Raw genomic sequence first — 16,806 nt, 5'->3', positions numbered from 1 at the left:
GGAGCTTAACCTGGAGTTAAGAAGTGGCCGTCGATTAAATCAGGTACATGAACTAAACTCTGCCTATTTAATTTTAGCACTTCATGCATGCTTCTCTTCTACTCCTAATAACTCTACAACTGCATAAATGCATCCATGTCATCATTAGGCAAATAAATTGCCTCAAGTAAATAAATTTAAGCTAAATGTGTAACGCCCCATTTTTCTGTGTCTAAAATAGTAAGTTACCGATCTGTGAATATTATCATCGGTCCGGGAATAAATATTATTTTGGTCCGAAAAAAATTATTAGATAGGGTTAATATTTTATATCACATTTTTGGAGCATGCATGCATGGTTTTTATGAGTAGAAAGTAGGTAATGAATATTTTTGGAGAATTTTAGAGAATTAGTGGGTAGTGACTTAAGGTGTGATATTAATTAAGGAAATGAGGCAATAGTTGTATGGATTAAATTTGAAATGGTGTTATATTAATTAAGAAAATTAGAGAAATTATTTTTATGGAGTAAATTTGAGAATTTTGTTGTGTTATATAGTATTTTGAAGGAATTTAATTTGGAGAATATTTGTAGCCATTAGATTAGATTTACATTCAATCCTAGCCATCCAATATTGGTAAAAAGACCAAACTACCCTTTTAGTCAACTCCATTATTTGAGCAATATTTTTCTTCCTCTTCCTCTCCATCTAACGTGAACTTCATCTTCTTCTCCTCCATTTCACCTTTAGCCTCTCTTTCTCTTCTCTTTGTTTTCTCCATTTTCTACTTGAATAATTCACCAAATTCACTCCATTTACCTTGAATAAAGTAAGAAAATCTAGAGATTAAAGCTTGAGAAGTGGTTTTGGGGATTAATTTCAAGGAATTTGGAGACTTCCTACTTAGGTGAAGTAAACTTCATTATTTTTGGATTTAGAGTTTTCTTTTAGCATATACATACTTAATCATGCTCCAACTTCTTCTTTTCTTTGTTTTCTTTGTTTTGATTTTGAGCTTATTACATGTAGAGGGTGGAGAGCCTTCTAACAAAGATAAAGGCAAGACCAAAGTTTAAGGAGCTTTGATCCAAGTTGTTTTGAAGGTTTGTGTTCATAAGCACACTTACCTTACTTCAATTTTTGATTTTGTGAAGTTTGTGCTACTTTGTGAAAATTTGGGGATTTGGTATGAAATGATTTGATTGTTGAAATTTGATTGTATAAATGTGTTCTTGAGTGTTTTCTAAGCTTACCTATATGTTGAATTTATGAAGAAAATATTTTTCTCTTCTTCTTCCAAGAGTGGCAGAATGTACCAAGGGAAAATGTGTTAATGGGTGTGTTTAAGGACTATTTTTCTATTCGTTTTATTTTCCCTCTGTATTTGAGTCCTTCATGAAAGTTGTAGGTCTACTTCTTAGCTTTCCAACCCATCCTCTGGTTTTCAATTTAGATATATATAGCTCTACTTATGGCTAAAATACCTAAACTGACTCTGTTGTAACGGACCACATGCAGCAATAGATTGAGTGCCCCGTTTGACCACCATAATGGCAATATTAGGTGTTAAGTTATTCATGAGAGTTGTTCCCCTATGTCTTGAGATTTCCCAGGTTTTTGATTGGTTTAATTTGAGTGTCTGGTTAGGGAGGAATTTGATAAACATTAGACTTTGGTTCTGCTGAATCCGGTCTGGACTATTAGTCTGTGTTCCTATCTTATTTTGCCTATCTGACAGATTGATCTGGGTTATGGTTCCTTCATAACAATTGTATAACTGTGTCTTATCTTTCTAATGAAACTAATTTCATTCAATTTGGAGATACATAACTCCAGTTATATATTAAAAACTCTGCAAAGGTCAAGATTGCTTTTATGCTGGAAATTTCCTATGTTAAGTAATTTTGTTTAAGTATGAGAAGTTTTATGAATGAATTCAGTTTAAATTCAGTTTTCATTGTAGTTTTATGAATACTACAGAAAATAAATTTTATGAGTAATGGAAAGTCAGAATAAAAATAAGAAAAAAAAAAGGATTTTGGGCTCTAATATACTTGGTGTGAATTTGATGCGTTGTTGCGTCTCTTTTGAGTTCCCGCAAGTATACGGATCGCAACGTAGTAATAAAAGATCGATCCCACGAGGAACAGGTTGAATACACTTGCTACTTTATTCTTATTGATATGTTTACAGGAATACAAATATAAAATAGTTCTAAGGAATTTCTTAGTTATTCTAGATCTAATGATTATTCAACTTCAGAGAATAATGTGCATTAAAATTCTTAGAATAATTAATCATAAAGACAAATGTGTAGTAAAATACTTAGACTAATTAATTATACACAGGATTTTCCTTTTCTATGCAAAAGCTTGTAATATTCAATAAAGAATCTCTTAATTACATATGGTATAATATAATTCAACTTCTCAGTATGGAATTATACTATCTATTATATGTATTTCTACATATAATAAAATCCCTATCTTGTTAAATATTAAACCTAATTCTTATTCTTTGATTATTTCAATAAGACAGATTTAATTTCAACAGGAATAAGTAAAATATGCATATGTAAATTCAACGCAATGAATTAAATCTCTTTGATCTTTACTAAACTATTTCCTTCTGAGAATATAATCTAGTAACTTTGATTAAACAAAGATCAAAAGATAACTTAAGGAATTTTTATTGAATACTACCAATTAAAATAATTGCTTTGTATAGAAGAATTATGAAGACCAACATACAACAAGTCTATAAAACAAGAGAAAAAAGTAATCAAACTCAAGCCTCCAAAGGGCGTCACACCTCGAGGAACTTCTTGGTGTTCTTGGCACAATCAATAACAAGTGACTTTCGTCAATCTTGCTCTAAGTACTACTAACACACTTCTCCTAATACAATCTAAGTGTTTTTGTGAATATAACTCTGAATAAGAATTAATTCCCTATATGTCTCTCTTTTTCTTCTCTTTGATTGCTATTTATAGAGTAGGAGAGTGATGGTGGTTTTGGTAGTGATTGGCTGGCCAAGAGGTGCTTGAGGTGACTTCTCTTGGGAGGAGTCCCGACCCTTGCATGGAAAGATATGATTCTCTGATGAAAAGGCAGTAATCACGTCTCCTGGAAATCTCGACTCGCGCTCGCGCTGGTGAAGGTCGCGCTCGGGACTTATGCTCCAAATGCTTCTGCCTTTCAAAAGTGATTCTCGCGCTCGCGCATCTTGAAGTCGCGCTCGCGACTTTTGCTGGCAAACCTTCTGCCTCTAAAAAGTGATTCTTGCGGCCGTGCAAATGGAAGGTGTGCTCGCGACTTTTGCTCCAATTGTTTCTGACTCTCAAATCTGCTTATCGCGCCCGCGTAGGTTGATGTCGCGCTCGCGACTTTCTTTTTCTGGGTGTGGGTTGCGCGCGCGTCCTCTGGTAGCGCTCGCGTCTTTGGGCGTTTTCCTTTGTTGCGACTTGCTTCGCGGCGCGAGGGATGATTTAAGGATTCTTTCCATTTTTCAACTTGTTTTGGCCTTATTTTTGTATAGAACAAATCTTTGCTTCGACTGTGTTCCTGAAAATTACTTTGAAACAAAAACAACACAACAAACGTAAAATGTACAAAAACAATCATGCATTTATGCAATTTATATCAAAATAACATAACAAGATTTGCCCGCTTTGCGAGGCTATCAATTCCCCCACACTTAGCTCTTTGCTTGTCCCTAAGCAAAATATTTATCCTTCTTTTTGAACTTCATGTTGATCATGTTTGTTTTTATTCGTTGATTTAGACTTCTTAAGTAATCTACCAAAGATAAGAGATTTATGTATTTTATGAACCAAGTAGTGTAAATGAATATGACATGTAAAAATTTCAAAATAGCAAACAAAAATCTAAAGTATAAAAAATCTAGCCATTTTAAGAAATGAGATAGGCAATCCTCCATCCTTAAAATGCAAAGAATAGGAAGTACTTTAGATAGCATACATGTAGTGTTTCTTATCTCAAGGCATTTTTAGGTAGTCTTATTTTTATCTCACTAAGTGGTTGCATTTTATGCTCCATACCACCTTTTTTTTTTTAAAAAAAATTTTGTGGTTGCATTTTATGCTCCATACCACATATTTCTTTTGCTTATCATTTTTCTTCTAGGTATGTAGGAATGTAAATGATAAGTGGTTGCATTTTATGCTCCATACCACTTTTATTTTTAAAACGGATTTTCCGTTATTCCCCTATCTTATATTTTTCTCTCTTGAACATACCTTCATCCTTTATTGACTTGAAACACACAAGTATTTAATTTTCATTTGCTTCCTATTCTTCATTCAAGGTAGGATTCAGGCTTTTCTAAAACATAAGATAATGTCTAGATAATTAACTAAAGATTAATTTGTGCTATTTGAAAAGTTTAAAATGTCATATGTAAAATATCAATACTTAAGTTCATATAAGCATTCAATCTCTCTAACCATGGTATATTATTCAAGACTTCTATTTCAACAAGCAAAATACAAACAAATCAACATGTAGAGATTAAAACATTGAACTAAGGCAAAGAAGTTGACTTTTTTAATTGTCACCTTTTTTTTTTATTGATAAATTGAGATAATAAAAGATAATAAAAGATAATGAAATGTAAGTCTCCCCCATACTTAAAAGACACAATGTCCTCATTATGGGAGGAGAAATGCAAAGAAAACAAAACACATGCAAAAACATTCAAACAATACTGAGAAAGAAAAAAAAATATATAAAAAGCAAAATTAAAGGAAAATAGAAAAACCTTAGGCCTCTGGAGAATCTGGAGGCGACGGAGTGAAGGTGATATTTTGATGGTGGAAATATTTCATCCACTTCCGTTCCATCCGTTCGTGGTTTTTCTGGATTGTATGCAGTTTTTGTCCCATGTCAAGAACAGTAACTTGCAAGGTTTCCTGCGATTGCTGTAAAGTTTCCACTTTACTCAACACTTGCTTCCATCCGGCTACTTCATCTTCTTCTTCTTCCGCATGAGAAGATGAGGTGACCGGTGCTTTGCCCTTCCGCTGTCTTTGTGTTTGTGCATCAGAGGTTCCTTCATTACGATCGCTTTGCCTGACTCTTGTTTCCCATGGCTTCCAACGATAAAGAACTGTGCTGCCAGTTTTTACTTCTTCAACCAAACCTGTCTTTTTCATGAATGTGCCATCCATATACCTAAAAGTGTCTATTGGTTGGGGCTGATAAGGTGGAATGGGCATTCGAGCAACATATGCCAAGATAGGTGCCAAACTACCCACTCCTAAAGTAACTTTGCCTTGATGATGAGAGGCGTTGTATATGGTATCGAGTATTATTCCTGCAACGTCCACTCGTTTTCCCTGTAAAATATAGTCCAAAATAAACAAGTCTCTTGTTTGGACTTTGGATGCTTCCACCCGTCCAAACAAGGCATAACACAAATACTTCTGCAGATATAAAATACTCTCATCTTTTATCCATTTATTTCCAGAATTTCGTGGGGTAAAAGTTGATTGCCCTGTTAGTTTTTCCCAAACGGAAGATGCACTCCATCTTTTCAGTTTAGGAGCACATCCACTTATGGGGAATCCTAACCATTCATGCAATTTACCATATCCCACAGTTAATTCTTCTCCATCCACTCTAAATTTGATGGCCATTTCATTGTCATCCACCCAATCAATAGTAGTTAGTAACTCTAAACTTAATTTAGCATTTTCAGGAATTTGTAATTGACTAAATATTTCAAAATTTAGAGTTTTCAAATATTCCTGTACTTTCTCTAAAATACCAGTATTTTGTAAAAAGGTTAGGTCAAGAAGATACATACCTGTGAAAGTGCACTTGGCTAGGCGTGTGTAGCGTTCTCCTTCCGCTATAGTATATATGGGGAAAGGAGCCTTATATCTGGTGGCCAAATCCTTTCGTGCTGGTGCAGAGGAGGAAGATCCTTCCTTGTTCTTCCTAGCCTTTTGCTTAAATGGCATGGTGTGAGTGTGGATGGAGTTATTTGTTGCTCAAGATATGTAGAAAAGAGGGTTGCTGGGAATTGATTTTGTAGCGACAGAGTTTGGGGCTTTGTAAAGAAAGGAATTGATTTTCTTATATAGATGAATTTAGGGAAGGATAGGGTTGAGTAGTTGATGGGGAAGTTGAAAAGGAAGAGTTTTGATTGGATTTGAAAGGTTACTTACAGTTTTTTGCAGGTTTGAATGCCTTGGGAAGGAGAAGAATTGAATGGAATGTGAGAGGGCAGTTGAGAATTTCTGACCGTTAGGAAGTTGCGCCAAAAATTTGTGGAATCACGCCAGGAATTTTTCTGGAGTCGCGATCGCGTCTGAAAATTCGCGCTCGCGAATGGTTCTTGCCTGGCCTCTGTCCTCTGTTGTGCCCTAATCGCGCTTGCGCTTGGTATTATTGCGATCTCGAGAGGGTATCTCCTTGTTTCTGACTTGTTTTGCAAAAACTCGCGCTCGCGCAGATATTTGTTGCGATCGCGAATGGGGATCTTGAAGCTTCTGACTTCCCTTGTGGAGAATTTGCGCTCGCGCAGATAGATGTTGCGATCGCGAGTTTTGTAAAAAAGTTTCTGTCTCTTTTTTGCAATGTTCACGCTCGCGCTTTCTTTCTTCACTCTCGCGAGTTTGGCTTCCTGCAAAAATAGAATTCTCTGCACACTTGCTTTTTTTTTTTTTTTTTTTTTTACTGATAAAAACAAATAATCAAATAATACATTATAATAAACAAAGTATATTAAGTAGTTATTGAAATTATACATACTTATGTAATTGATTTAAAATGTTACCTGTGGTGGATCCTCAATCCCATTACCCAAATAAAGCTTACACCGTTGTCCATTGACCATAAATGTGGATCCATTAGATAGATTCTTCAATTCTAATGCTCCATGTTCTGCAACTTTGATTACCTCAAATGGTCCACTCCATCTGGACTTCAGTTTTCCAGGAAATAGGCGTAGTCTTGAATTGAACAATAACACTTGGTCTCCTTCCTTAAATGATTTGATTTGAATTTGATTATCATGCCATTTCTTAGTTCTTTCCTTATATAACTTGGCATTTTCATATGCTAATAATCTGATCTCATCAAGTTCATTCAACTGAAGTTTCCTTTTGTAACCAACTTTGCTTAAATCAAAATTCAAAGATTTTGTTGCCCAATATGCTTTATACTCCAATTCGAGTGGTAGGTGACATGCCTTACCATAAATTAAACGGTATGGAGACATCCCAATTGGTGTCTTAAATGCCGTTCTATACGCCCAAAGTGCATCATCGAGTTTAAGTGACCAATCCTTACGTGATGAATTGACCATTTTTTCCAAAATCCACTTAAGCTCGCGGTTTGAAATTTCCACTTGACCACTAGTTTGTGGATGATATGGGGTAGATACTTTGTGATGTACTCCATATTTCCTCCAAAGGCTTTCAAATGATCTATTTAAAAAGTGTGTACCTCCGTCACTTATGATTGCTCTTGGAACCCCAAATCTGGTAAATAATGCTTTTAAGAATTTGACCACTGTATTGGCGTTGTTTGTGACACAAACTTGAGCTTCCACCCACTTGGAAACATAGTCAACAGCCACCAAGATATAACTTTTACCCTGTGAAATAGGGAATGGTCCCATGAAGTCTATTCCCCATACATCGAATATCTCTACCTCGAGTATGTTGGATAAAGGCATTTCATCTTTTCGACTTATGTTGCCAACCCGTTGACACCTGTCACAATGAGACACAAATATACGAGCATCGTGGAATAGAGTGGGCCAATAAAAGCCACTTTCTAAAACCTTTGAAGCAGTTCTATTTGCTCCATGATGCCCTCCATATGGACTAGAGTGACAATGCATAAGTATATCTTGTATTTCAGTTTCCCCTACACACCTTCTAATCATACCATCCATACATATCTTAAACAAGAATGGTTCATCCCATAAGAAATTTTTAGCATCTGCATAGAACTTCTTCTTTTTTGCATAAGTCATGTCTGGAGGTATGATGTTAGAAGCTAGAAAATTTGCAATGTCGGCATACCAAGGTGTGTGAACATGTTGTACTAACATTAAATTCTCATCTGGAAAACTTTCATTTATAATTGTAGTTTCTCCTATTGGTCCTTCTTCATTTTCCAGACGTGATAAATGATCTGCAACTAAATTTTCAGAACCCTTTTTATCTCTAATTTCAATGTCAAATTCTTGCAATAATAATACCCATCGAATAAGACGTGGTTTTGCATCTTTTTTAGCAAACAGGTATTTCAATGCAGAATGATCAATATAGATTATGACTTTTGCTCCTAACAAGTATGATCTGAATTTATCACATGCATATACTACAGCCAACATTTCCTTCTCAGTAGTTGTATAGTTTATTTGAGTACTAGTTAGAACATGGCTAGCATAGTATATCACATGCAACTTTTTCTCATGTCTTTGACCTAAAACACAACCAACAGCAACATCACTAGCATCACACATTATTTCAAATGGTAATCCCCAATTGGGTTTTGCTATAATAGGCGCACTTACTAAGGCATTCTTTAAAGTATTAAAAGCTTCCAAACATTCTGGAGAAAAATTAAAAGATGCATCTTTAACAAGTAAGTTAGTTAGAGGTTTAGCAATGATAGAAAAATTTTTTATAAATCTTCTATAAAATCCTGCATAGCCTAGAAAAGATCTTATACCTTTAACCGTAGTAGGAGGAGGTAATTTTTCTATAGCTTCTATCTTTGCCCTATCTGTTTGGATTCCTTCCTTACTTATTTTGTGCCCTATCTGTCTGGATTCCTTCCTTACTTATTTTGTGCCCTAAAACAATGCCCTTATCAACCATAAAGTGGCATTTCTCCCTATTCAAAACCAAGTTAGCACTTTCACATCTTGATAATACAAGATCTAGATTTTTTAAACAACCTTCAAATGAATCACCATACACAGAAAAGTCATCCATAAAGACATCCATAATTTCTTCTATGTAATCATTAAAAATCGCGGTCATGCAACGTTGAAATGTTGCAGGTGCATTGCATAATCCAAAAGGCATGCGCCTATATGCAAATGTACCAAATGGACAAGTAAATGTAGTTTTCTCTTGGTCATTCGGAAAGATATAAATCTGAAAATATCCTGAGTAGCCATCGAGAAAATAATAGAAAGCATGACCAGCAATTCTTTCTAACATTTGATCTATGAATGGTAACGGAAAATGATCTTTTCTAGTGGCTGAATTAAGTTTTCTATAATCAATACATACCCTCCAACCTGTAGTGGTCCTAGTAGGAATTAGTTCACCATTTTCATTTTTTACTACAGTCATTCCTCCCTTTTTAGGCACACATTGGATTGGACTAACCCATTGGCTATCCGAAATTGGGTATATTATTCCTGCATCTAGCAATTTGATAATTTCTTTCTTCACTACTTCTTTCATATTAGGATTAAGTCTCCTTTGTCTTTCTGCCTTAGGTATATGTCCATCCTCAAGATTGATGTAATGCATGACTCGATTTGGACTTATCCCCTTAAGGTCAGAAATTTGCCATCCTATACTCTTAATCCTATTTCTAACAATTTTTAATAAATCATTCTCTTGATCTACAGTTAATTTGTTAGAAATAATTATAGGAAGTGTGTGATTTTTACCTAAGAAAGCATATCGCAAGTGACTTGGTAACTCTTTAAGGTCTACTATTGGTGGAACTTCAATTGATGGTGGTAAAGGTTCATGCTCCCTAAGTAACATTTCAGGTCTTAAATTTATAAACTCCTCTTCTTCAATATTGACATTTTCTTCTTCAAATTTTTCATTACCTTCCAAGGTAAATATTTCTTGTATGCATGCATCAACTATGTCAATTCTCATGCAATTTCCCTCATCCATAGGATATTTCATAGCTTTATCTATATGAAACTCAATGACATCATCACCTATTCTAAGGACTAATTTTCCTTCTGAAACATCAATTAATGCTCTCCCTGTGTTCATAAATGGTCTTCCTAAAATAAGAGGGCAATTTTTATCATAAACAAAGTCAAGTATGACGAAATCAGTTGGAAAAATAAATTTGTCAACCTTAACAAGTACATCTTCAATAATACCATAGGGTCTTTTAATAGTTTGGTCAGCAAGTTGTAAAACCATATTAGTTCTTTTAACTTCATCCTCTAATCCCAATTTCTTAAAGAGAGATAATGGCATCAAATTAATACTTGCTCCTAAATCACACAGGCATCTAGGAAAATCTACTTTACCTAATTTGCATGGTATAGTGAAACTCCCTGGATCTTTGAGTTTAGTAGGTAACTTACTTGAGATTATGGAACTGCAATCCTCAGTTAGAGTGACTGTTGACACATCTTCCCAACTACGTTTCTTTGAGATCAATTCTTTAAGGAACTTACCGTAATTTGGAATTTGTGTGATAGCTTCCATAAGCGACATGTTGATATGCAAATTTTTCAGTTTATCAATGAAATTTAAGAACTGCTTATCTTGCTCTTGCTTCTTGAGTCTTTGCGGAAAAGGTGGTTTAGACTGATAAGCTTTAACATTGTTCTTCCCCTTTTCCTGTCCTGTTTCTTATTCTCTTGATCCTGCGCTATTTACTTCAATGCTCGGTTCACCAACCGGCTCCACAGTTGCATTATTCAAAATATTAGCATTAATACCCGAAGGAACTATTTTATCTACTATTTTTCCACTTCGTAAGGCAATGGCGCTCACATTCTCCCTAGGATTCTTTTCTGTATTACTAGGAAGATTTCCTACTTCACGTGAGGAAATAGCATTGGCAAGCTGCCCTACTTGCACCTCCAAGTTATGTATAGATGATGAATGATTTTTGAATAACTTATCAAACTTTGATTCTAACCATTTAAAGCTATCATCCTGACTACTCATCTTTTGGTTAAATCCCTCCAGAAATTTATCAATTTTATTAGTCAATTGTCCCAGTCTATCCTGATATTGACTACCCTGATTTCCCTTTTCGTGATTATCATGGTTTCTCCAAAAAGAGTTATGATAATTATGATTTTTAGCATTATAAGTATTCGAATATGGACCACGAATTTGTCCTTGGACATAATTCACTTGTTCCTCCATAACCGGATGCTTATAATTACATTCATTTGATATATGCCCATTTTGACCGCAATTGTCACAAATAAGAGATATTGATTTACTTATGTTTAAGTTATCAATTTTATAAGACAAAGCAGAAATCTGTGCTTGTATCATAGTTAAGGGGTCTAATTCATGCACTTTCTTTGCTGAATTTTTTGAAGAAGAAGAAGACTCATTACTAACAGTAGAATGACTTACCTGAGTTCTTTCGGCTGGCCATATGCTATTATTGTTGGCCATCTCTTCTAGTAACTCAATTGCATCATTAGTAGTCTTCTTCATTAATGATCCTCCTGCCATGGCATCTATAGTTCCTCTTGTAGAAGGTGTCATTCCATTGTAGAAGGTTTGAATCAATATATTTTGGGGAAGGCCATGGTGTGGGCAAACTCGTTGGAGCTCTTTGTAGCGATCCCATGCCTCATATAAGGATTCATTTTCATGTTGGGTAAATGAGGTTATTTCTTTGATAAGCCTAGCGGTTTTCGCTAGTGGGAAATACTTAGACAGGAAGGCCTGGGCTAGTTCTTCCCAGGTAGTGATAGAGTTTGGTGGTAATGAATTCAACCAAGCTTTTGCCATGTCTTTCAATGTGAAAGGAAATAGACATAATTTGATAGCATCTGCTGGTACTGAATTCATCTTGAATGTATCACAGATTTCAAGAAAACTGGCTATATGTGAGTTAGGATCTTCATTTGGTAATCCGTAGAACTGAACACTATTTTGAAGCATTTGTAATAAAGCAGGTTTAATTTCAAACTGGTTAGCATTCACTGGTGGACGTACTACTCCCTTTTGTGAACCATTTAAACTTGGAGTAACAAAGTCCATCAACCTCTGTGGCGGATTTCCATCACCCATGATTCTTGAAGTTCTTCTTTTCTTTTTCTTTTTTCGTTGTGAAAGAAATTGTTCAATCTCAGGTTGATAATCCTCCAATTCACTGTTTGAAGATCTGGTGCTTGGCATATGAGGTGTGTAAATGTTTTCCCCCCGGAGAAAGATCGAAGATTTTTCTTTATTTGGTGTACTTGAATACTTTATTAAAAAAAAGTGATAAAACCCTTTTGGATGTGCGATGCCGATGAATCGGTCTTATAAATTGTTTTTTAGTCGCCACCCATTATTTCGGCAATGGGACCGTTTTTGATTTTATTTTACAAAAGTGACTCCATTTTTAACCCATTTTATTCAAGGCCTTTTGTTTTAGAAAACTGGTCAGGCGAACCTATGAGATTCTAGGTAAGGGAATTGGGTACGTCGGCCCGTTGGAAGCCGACGCCCGGAAAAATCGGCCTCTTTTAACCTACGATTTCTAATTTGATTTTATTTTAGAAAAGCCAATTATTTAAACCCAACCCGAATAAATCGAACCGAGCTCCTATGTGGAAAATTAATTAACCGTCCCAATTAATTTCATCCATTGCATTCATAACAAATAAGATATATCATCCACCATCCATCCATAACACGTACTAAAATAAAAGAAAAGACCCGCTCTTGCCTTATGGTTAAAGGCGGGCCACAAACCGAATTTGATAATATGATAAGCAATAAGTAAAAAGAAGTAAATCCTAAAACCTCAAAATCATTAATAATTAGTTGATTTGATTTGATTAAATCTTAATTTGCCCATGTTTGATCATTTTCTGAGTTAAAATTAAAATCTGTTTAATTGTATAAAATTACGGTGGAATAAGTAAAATACACTGAAATCATGAGACAGTTGCGTCACGCAGGTGTCCCATAAGGAACAGTCGCGTGACGCGACTCCCTTCATTCATCCTGGAACTTTTAGAACAGTCGCGTCACGCGGGTAATCTATGAAGAACACTCGCGTGGCGCAACTCTTATTGTGCTACTGGAAATTGGAACAGTTGCGTCACGCGGCTGTTCTATGAAGAACAGTCGCGTGTAGAACAGCCGCGTGACGGAACTCCTAGCTGCGTGACAAAACTATTCGCGACTTATTAATATTCTCAGTTTTATTGATTATTCATCCGAAATATCACATTAAATACAAAAGTATCCTGGGTTTGCGAATAGCTGCGTTACGCAGGTAGTCCAATCCATATTAAAGACTTTTGGACATGAACAGTCGCGTCACGCAGGTAGTAGCTGCGTGACGCGGCTGCTCTGGTCCGCAACTACCATTCTAACTGTTCTTTTTTACGTTTCTTTCTTGTTAACAAAGATTTAATATGATTCAGGAATACTCAAATATGGGCGAAATGTGGTTTAATCAAAACCAAACTAACTAAAATACTAAGAAAATGGGATTTTCACAAATAAATAACTAGTTAAAGAAAAGTGCAAACAAAAGGGTTTAGATGATTACCTAACCCTCAGATTTGAGGATTGCATACGATATGGTCGATCTAAGGACGAAGCTTCACGATTCCAGAAAGATTCAACGTCCAATCTTAACAATAAAAACCTTTCTTTTCTCTTCTTTCTCTCTTACTCTTTTTTATGTCTTTTTTTTTTTAAGTTTTCAATCTATGTGCCTAATAGCTTGATCTTCCTCAAGGTTACTCACTGGAGTCTTTGAGGAAAACCCTAGCCACAGTCATTTTTTTTTTCTGTCTCAATCCCTTAGTCTTTTTTGAGAGAAAATAAGAAGAGTTTTCAAAGTCTCTAAAAAGGTCCCGTTTTTGCTGTGTAATGCAGTATTTATATGGTTAGGGCGACAGGACAGTCGCGTCACGCAGGTAGGAGCTGCGTGATGCACCCGTAAGCCTGCGTGACGCGACTTACTTTTCGTACAGTTGCCGCGTATCCATACAAACAGTGCAGGCCACTGCACGGGCGCGCGCCAAGGGTGTCAGACCCGTTACTTTTCGTACAGTTGCCGCGTATCCATACAAACAGTGCAGGCCACTGCACGGGCGCGCGCCAAGGGTGTCAGACCCGTTAGAGCTGCGTGACGCAGCTAAAAGTGGCGTCACGCAGGTGATAGCTGCGTGACGCAGCCCTAACATGGGTCAGGCTCCTTTGGGCGGTTTGGTTCGATTTTTGATTCAGACACCTCTGGTTTATTGTGAAGCCTCATCCTTTGTCCTCATATCATCATCGGGTCAGATGGAGGCATAAAATTACGCGTCAACAGTAAATTATGTGTTTCTGCAAAATTTTGAATCAATTATAAGTAAGTATATTAATTAAAACAAGCTGTAAATCATATATAAGAATATTTCGTTAAATGACAGAACACCGTTTCCTGGCAACGGTGCCAAAAACTTGTTGCGTCTCTTTTGAGTTCCCACAAGTATACGAATCGCAACGTAGTAATAAAAGATCGATCCCACGAGGAACGGGTTGAATACACTTGCTACTTTATTCTTATTGATATGTTTACAGGAATACAAATATAAAATAGTTCTAAGGAATTTCTTAGTTATTCTAAATCTAATGATTATTCAACTTCAGAGAATAATGTGCATTAAAATACTTAGAATAATTAATCATAAAGACAAATGTGTAGTAAAATACTTAGACTAATTAATTGTACACAGGATTTTCCTTTTCTATGCAAAAGCTTGTAATATTCAATAAAGAATCTCTTAATTACATATGGTATAATATAATTCAACTTCTCAGTATAGAATTATACTATCTATTATATGTATTTCTACATATAATAAAATCCCTATCTTGTTAAATATTAAACCTAATTCTTATTCTTTGATTATTTCAATAAGACAGATTTAATTTCAACAGGAATAAGTAAAATATGCATATGTAAATTCAACTCAATGAATTAAATCTCTTTGATCTTTACTAAACTATTTCCTTCTGAGAATATAATCTAGTAACTTTGATTAAACAAAGATCAAAAGATAACTTAAGGAATTTTTATTGAATACTACCAATTAAAATTGTTGCTTTATATAGAAGAATTATAAAGACCAACATACAACAAGTCTATAAAACAAGAGAAAGAAGTAATCAAACTCAAGCCTCCGGAGGGCGTCACACCTCGAGGAACTTCTTGGTGTTCTTGGCACAATCAATAACAAGTGACTTTCGTCAATCTTGCTCTAAGTACTACTAACACACTTCTCCTAATACAATCTAAGTGTTTTTGTGAATATAACTCTGAATAAGAATTAATTCCCTATATGTCTCTCTTTTTCTTCTCTTTGATTGCTATTTATAGAGTACGAGAGTGATGGTGGTTTTGGTAGTGATTGGCTGGCCAAGAGGTGCTTGAGGTGACTTCTCTTGGGAGGAGTCCCGACCCTTGCATGGAAAGATATGATTCTCTGATGAAAAGGCAACAATCACGTCTCCTGGAAATCTCGACTCGCGCTCGCGCTGGTGAAGGTCGCGCTCGTGACTTATGCTCCAAATGCTTCTGCCTTTCAAAAGTGATTCTCGCGCTCACGCATCTTGAAGTCCCGCTCGCGACTTTTGCTGGCAAACCTTCTACCTCTAAAAAGTGATTCTCGCGGCCGTGCAGATGGAAGGCGCGCTCGTGACTTTTGCTCCAATTGTTTCTGACTCTCAAATCTGCTTATCGCGCCCGCGTAGGTTGATGTCGCGCTCGCGACTTTCTTTTTCTGGGTGTGGGTTGCGCGCGCGTCCTCTGGTAGCGCTCGCGTCTTTGGGCGTTTTCCTTTGTTGCGACTTGCTTCGCGGCGCGAGGGCTGATTTAAGGATCCTTTCAATTTTTCAACTTGTTTTGGCCTTATTTTTGTATAGAACAAATCTTTGCTTCGACTGTGTTCCTGAAAATTACTTTGAAACAAAAACAACAGAACAAACGTAAAATGTACAAAAACAATCATGCATTTATGCAATTTATATCAAAATAACATAACAAGATTTGCCCGCTTTGCGAGGCTATCATGCGTGATTTGATTTTATTCTGTCTGATGAGCATGCTCGGCATTTGATGCCATTCCGATAAGAAGCTATAATCATATGCTAGACACGTGGGTGTCTTCTGTTCTGTTAGGGCGGACGCACTCTATATGTTCTGAATCTATTGGCGACCTAAGGCCATTCTGAATCTGTTCTGAAAACCCATCTGCTTCTTTTTCTCCTAAGTGTAGATGAGCCCTTGTAAAAAAAATATATATATATATTTTTCAGGTAGTAAACCTGGGTTTGGAAATAAATGACTACATGTTTCAAATAAGATAATACGGTACATGATTTTTAAGAAGTAACTAGTAAGATTCTATTGATATTCTTTTGCTATAAATGTACATGTATGCTGAAGCGTTAATGATTTTATGATTGTAAATCTTTTGCTGAAAATTTCTATTTTAAGTGTGTTGCCATCGCAACATTGCTTTGTTGTGTTTTATGAGTACCACTGAGTTTTATACTCAGCGCGTTGATTTTATCACGTGTAGGTTGAAGTCTGTATTTGCTGTTTGAAGACCAGAAGAGTAGCATCAGAGCTGAAGCGATATTTTGGTAGTTGATTAGTGTTTTATGTAACCAGGTATTATGGCATGTATAAGTAGTCCATTTTGGAGACTCTATTATGTAATTTATACCTTAAGTCTACTATTGTAAATTAATTGGGTGTATTTATTGGAAGATAAACTTGGAACTTATTTATTGTGTAGAACATTCAAAGTAATATGTTTAACTAAATGTATCTAATTGATGCATACGAAAATGTTGTAGTTATGAAATTAGAAAAGTGTTATTGTG

At 35.7% G+C, this 16,806-nt stretch overlaps 1 long non-coding RNA gene, 1 other non-coding gene and 1 pseudogene across 2 annotated transcripts; 2 read left to right on the top strand and 1 right to left on the bottom strand.

Moving 5' to 3' along the window:
* The first annotated feature begins 421 nt into the window (after positions 1-421).
* Positions 422-16,592, top strand: LOC149496898 (uncharacterized). The gene is made up of 3 exons (XR_016320658.1): positions 422-888; positions 1,011-1,084; positions 16,500-16,592. It is a non-coding gene; the product is annotated as an uncharacterized LOC149496898 (long non-coding RNA).
* Positions 8,764-11,997, bottom strand: LOC149496899 (uncharacterized; annotated as a pseudogene).
* Positions 11,504-11,610, top strand: LOC149496900 (small nucleolar RNA R71). Its single transcript, XR_016320755.1, has one exon. It is a non-coding gene; the product is annotated as a small nucleolar RNA R71 (small nucleolar RNA).
* Positions 16,593-16,806: the final 214 nt, after the last annotated feature.

This window comes from Jatropha curcas, chromosome 4 (genome assembly GCF_041381405.1).
Source record: "Jatropha curcas cultivar XTBG-Jc1 chromosome 4, XTBG_Jcur_1.0, whole genome shotgun sequence".
NCBI lineage: Eukaryota > Viridiplantae > Streptophyta > Magnoliopsida > Malpighiales > Euphorbiaceae > Jatropha > Jatropha curcas.
The sequence above is the reverse complement of the archived record's forward strand: the minus strand, read 5'-3'. Positions and strand labels throughout refer to the sequence as shown.